The sequence below is a fragment of the Lithobates pipiens genome, unplaced genomic scaffold, assembly GCF_037356315.1.
Source record: "Lithobates pipiens isolate NorthernLeopardFrog02 unplaced genomic scaffold, aLitPip1_a1.2 Scaffold_1, whole genome shotgun sequence".
Taxonomy (NCBI): Eukaryota; Metazoa; Chordata; class Amphibia; order Anura; family Ranidae; genus Lithobates; species Lithobates pipiens.
The window spans coordinates 82,857,269-82,863,268 of record NW_027507685.1 but is presented as its reverse complement, the minus strand read 5'-3'; positions in this window follow the sequence as shown (position 1 = coordinate 82,863,268).

Genomic DNA, 6,000 nt, shown 5'->3' with positions numbered 1-6,000 from the left:
CACATTGCGGATTGTCACTTGCCACGTCACCTGCCACACATTGCGGATTGTCACTTGCCACGTCACCTGCCACACATTGCGGATTGTCACTTGCCACGTCACCTGCCACACATTGCGGATTGCCACTTGCCACGTAGTCTGCCACACATTGTGGATTGCCACTTGCCACGTAGTCTGCCACACATTGCGGATTGCCACTTGCCACGTAGCCTGCCACACATTGCGGATTGTCACCTACTGGTGGTCTTTTGTTGGGTCCCAGAGTGAAGATAGGCAGCAGAGAGATGATGCAATCTCTCTGCTGCACACAGCTTCCTACACAGTGAGGGTGGAACTGGAGGGATGCAGGGCAGTGAGAGATGATGTCATCTCCCTGCTCCCCTGCCTGCTGGCTTCCTGATTGGCCAGCAGCCCTCCTAAGCCGCCCAGCTGCCCCCCCTCACTCGTCCACTAAGCGCGGGTACCCGCGGAACCGGCCGCGCGGGTACCCGCGGAACCGACCGCGATTGGACCCGCGGAACCGGCCGCGATTGGACCCGCGGAACCGGCCGCGGGTACCCGCGGAACCGCCCGCGATTGGACCCGCGGAACCGGCCGCGATTGGACCCGCGGAACCGGCCGCGATTGGACCCGCGGAACCGGCCGCGGGTACCCGCGGAACCGCCCGCTATTGGACCCGCGGAACCGGCCGCGATTGGACCCGCGGAACCGGCCGTGGGTACCCGCGGAACCGCCCGCGATTGGACCCGCGGAACCGGCCGTATTCTCGGAGGGGGCAATTGACCCGTTGCCCCCCCCCTGGATCCGCCCCTGAGTTCTCCAGGAACCCAGACCCCCCTTTCCTAAACCAATTCCTCAGCCACTTGTTCAGTTCCCTAACCACCTGCTGCCTCTCTGGTGTGGCTCAAGGCACAGGTAGTATTTCAGAGAAAACTACTTTGGAGGTCCTTTTCCTCAATCTATTCCCTAAGTCCCTGAAATAATTTTTTTAGGAAACTCCACCTTCTTCTCTCTTTGTTATTAATACAGAGGTTTACCATGACCGCTGGATCCTCCCCAGCCCCACCCAGAAATCTGTATACTCATTCTGCAGAACATGTGTGCAGTGATGGTGGGACAGGTGTGTTGAGGGAAGGAATGAATGGTGGAAGAGGTATGTAGAGGGCACAATGGTGGAAGATTACTAGCATGTAGCTAATCCAGTGGTGAAACAGGCCTGGGGGATGCAGTAGTGATACAGGTGTTTTGGGAGTGCAGTGGTGGACGAGGCATGCATAATTGAGGACAGAATTGATGACGAAAAATGTCTGGTTGCCATGGACATTACCCCACTCTAGGACTCGCTGCCCACCCATCTATCTGATGTTACTGCTGTTCTTTCCAGCCTGCAAGTAAGGTGTGAAGATGCAAGAATTGAGACTAAGCAGTAAGGCCCCTTTCACACGGGGCAGATCAGTAATAATTCGCCCCGTGATGATCCGCTCGCTCAGCGGGGATCGCTCCGTTGTCCCCGCTGAGGCGGCGGCAGACAGGGCGGTCTCCGCACACTGTGCAGGGACCGCCCTGTCAGCTCTCCGCTCTTCTCTATGGGGGATCGGATGAGCACGGACCGTCTGTCCGTGTTCATCAGATCCGCTAGGGATGCATGTATGTCCGTATTTCATCCGCAAACGGATGGATGAAATACGGACATACTGTCCGCATGTGTGAAAGGGGCCTAAATGTGCAGGAATTGGGGCTAATCAGAAGGTGCAGGAATTGGGGTGATCTGAGATGTGAAGGTGCAAGAAAGGGGGGTGATCTGAGGTGATTTGAAGCAGAGAAGTGCAGGAGTTGGGGGTGATCTAACATCTGAAGGTGCAGGAATTGAGGCTGATCTGACATCAGAAGGTTCATAAATTGGGGCTTGTGTGAAGGTGCAGAAAATGTATTCAATCTCAGGTGTGAAGGTGCATCATTTTTGTTACTGTTGCAACACGCATGCGTCATTCTCCGGTCCACGCTTTGTGCGTCTGGCGCAGCTGGGCGTTGCCTCCACCCCCCGCGTTAACTGCACATGAACAAAAAAAAAAAGTATTTCTCCTGCGCTCGTGCAGGCAGTATTGGTGTAAAGTAGTAGTAACTCCGAATGGTAAGTAGTATAGGATGATCATGCGTGTCCTTCTGCCTAGACTGACCAGGGATGGTCCGAGGAAAGCTACATGGAAAAAAGAGGGTGGACGGCACGCGATCTAACGCATGGATCAAAGTGATATTTTATTTTATTCATAAACAAAGTAGATGAGTACAAAGAAATGACTACGGATTCATGTAAACTGGGTTACAAGATATTTATTAAAAATTAATTATGCCCATACTAGGGCAAATGCTCACGGTAGGCTAACGCGTTTCAAGGTTTTCCCTCTTCATCAGAGCCTTGAAGAGAAAAAAAAGTCTGTAGGATGTGGTAGATACACATGACGAGGAGTGGCTGATTCGAGATGTATCACATAGTGGGTGTTGTATTCTCCTTTACTCTAGAGGTATGCGTTAGATCCCGTGCCTTCCACCCTCTTTTTTTTTTTTTTTTTTTTTTCCATTTACCTGCACGCTCTGGTCCTGCAAAACCCCATTTGCCAATGGTGGTGACCTGTCGCCATTGACGTTGGGTTTATCTAGGTGGAACCCACGTGTCTCCTCCCTACACATGATGCCGGACATTGATTGGCTTTGGTGGGAGAATTCTGGGTATAAGAGGGGGCCTCCCACTCGCAGACCTTGTCTGATCATTTGGCTGTTTGCTGCAGCCCCATCCATGCTGCAGTATCCTTTGGATTTTGTATTCTTACCTAAAGTATTTTTGTCTTGTTTTGCACTTAACCTTAGCACTTTTAGCACTTAGAGCAGGGGTGTCCAAACTTTTTTCAAAGAGGGCCAGATTTGATGAAGTGAACAGGCGTGAGGGCCGACCATTTTGCCTGAATTCTTTGAACCATTGACAATTTGGTCTAACTGTGTCCATCCGAGCACTTATACACGGCCCAACAAGAATTCTCTTGCCTTTGTCGCGCTCGTTCCCAACACACAGACGAATGCTCTGTGCTTTAGGGGTTACCGTTAACCACTTAAGGACCGCCGCATGCCAATGTACATCATCACAATGGCATGTACAGGCCTCCCGCTGGATGCGGCGGTCTGTTTCGCTGCAGGAGCGATCCGGGATAAGGGGGTGGCCGTTGGTTTCTGGCCACCCCCTCTCGATCGCTCCTGGCGAATGAGAAGCTTCCTCCCACTGTGTATAGTAAACACAGGCAGGGAGGAAGTGATGTCATTCTCCTCGGGCGGTCTTTTTGACAGGACTACGAGGAGAGGACGCAGTAAGTGTGCACCAACACTACACTAACACATAGGCACACACAGGCATACAAACTCCCCCCCGTCACAGTGTCACTGATAGCAGTGATCATTTATTTACTGATCACTGCATTCAGTGTCAGTTGTGACAGTAAAAACTGTCAGGGCAGTTCGTGTTAGGTCCACGGTAGCCCCCTACCACCCCCAATAAAGGTTTAACCCCCTGATTGCCCCTAGAGTTAGCCCTTTCACCCCCTTTTGCCAGTGTCACTAAGCGATCATTTTTCTGATCGCTGCATTTGTGTCGCTAGGTAGCTAGTTATTTTTTTAGGTTCACCGCCAGGTTTTTATAGCGCTAGGTACCCCAATATACTACCCAATAATGGTTTTAACCCCCTGATTGCCCCTGGTTAACCCTTTCACCCCCTTTTGCCAGTGTCACTAAACGATCATTTTTCTGATCGCTGCATTAGTGTCGCTAGTGTCGCTAGGTAGCTAGTTATTTTTTTAGGTTCACCGCCAGGTTTTTATAGCGCTAGGTACCCCGATATTCTACTCAATAATGGTTTTAACCCCCTGATTGCCCCTAGTTAACCCTGTCACCGCCTTTTGCCAGTGTCACTAATGCCGCGTACACACGATCAAACAAGCGGGTGGAAAAGTCCGGCAAACTCAAGTCCGCCGGACAATCCCCCCGGGTGTAGCCTCCGGCATACTTTTTTGACCCAGAAAGTACGGCAGACTTAGAAAGTAGTTTTGCACTCCAATCTTCCCGCCGGACTCGCATTTCGGCTGACAATCCAGCTGTGTGTGTGCCAGTCCGCCGTACTTTTGAAATGAACTGACTTTTCCCGCCCAGAGAAAAGTCCGCTCATTTCGAGCAGGTCTCCAGGTAGGCGGGGCCCGCGAAGGAGACGTCGCAGGCCCCGCCGCCTGGTATGGACTTAAAGGGGAACCCCCACGCCGAAAAAAAAACAGTCCCCTTTAAGTCCATACCAGGCGGCGGGGCCTGCGGCATCTCCTTCGCGGGCCCCGCCTACCTGGAGACGCGCTCGAAATGAGCGGACTTTCCTCCGCGTGCGTGGGCGAGTCCGTTCAGTAGGGCGGATAGTATGGCGGACTTAGTACGCCGTATTAGTCCGCTGAAAAAGTGCCGTGTGTGGCCAAGTAGCCCGTTCAGAAAGTCCGGCGGACAGTCTGGCGGGAAGTCCGCCAGCAGTCTGGCGGGAAGTCCGCCAGACTAAGTCCGTCGGATAGACGGCTACGTGTGTACGCGGCATAAGCGATCATTTTTCTGATCGCTGCCTTAGTGTCGCTAGGTAGATAGTTATTTTTTTAGGTTCACCGCCAGGTTTTTATAGCGCTAGGTACCTCCATATACTACCCAATAATGGTTTTAACCCCCTGATTGCCCCTAGTTAACCCTTTCACTAGCGATCACCGTATAAGTGTTACGGGTGACGCTGGTTAGCCAGTTAGTTATTTTAGGTTCCCCGTCAGATTTTTATATAGCGCAGGGACCCCCATATACTACCTAATAAAAATTTGAACCCCCTGATTGCCCCTAGTTAACCCTTTCACCAGTGATCACCGTATAAGTGTTACGGGTGACTCTGGTTAGTTTGCTTTTTATAGCATCAGGGCACCCACCATTTATTACCCAATAAAGGTTTAACCCCCTGATCACCCAGCGGGTGATATCAATTAGGTTTTAGGGTCAGGGTCTGCGTTGCCCCAGGCAGCGCTAGGTTAGTGCCAGTACCGCTAACACCCACGCGCAAAGCATACACCTCCCATAGTGGTATAGAATCTGAACAGATCAATATCTGATCTGATCAGATCTATACTAGCGTCCCCAGCAGTTTAGGGTTCCAAAAAAACGCATTGTTAGCGGGATCAGCCCAGATACCTGCTGGCACCTGCGTTTTGCCCCTCTGCCCAGCCCACCCAAGTGCAGTATCGATCGATCACTGTCACTAACAAAACACTAAACACATAACTGCAGCGATCGCAGAGTCAGGCCTGATCCCTGCCATCGCTAACAGGTTTTTTGGTAGCATTTTATATTTAAATTAATTTGACTTATGCCCATAGCATGTGTGAGCAATATATCATTTAGTGACAACTTTGTGCAAAAAAAATTGGGGGCGGTTTGTACTGCCCTGCCATTTTAGCACCTCAAGAAATGAGATAGGCAGTCGTAAATTAAAAGCTGTGTAAATTCCAGAAAATGTACTCTAGTTTGTAGACGCTTTTTATATTTTATTTACTAAAGACATGTGGCTGAATACATTTTGCCCTAAATGTATGACCAAAATTGAGTTTATTCGATTTTTCTTATAACAAAAAGTAGAAAATATCTTTTTTTTGTCTCAAAATTTTCGGTCTTTTTCCATTTATATTGCAAAAAATTAAAATCGCAGAGGCAATCAAATACCATCAAAAGAAAGCTCTATTTGTGGGAAGAAAAGGACGCAAATTTCGTTTGGGTAGAACATTACATGACCGCGCAATTACCAGATAAAGCAGTGCAGTGCGAAATTGTAAAAGACCTCTGGTCCTTAGGCTGAAAATTGGTCCGGGGCTGAAGTGGTTAATTCTTCATTGCAATAAGTTTTTATTGAGGTTTAACATGAAGACATGTATATACATACACAGATGCAACAT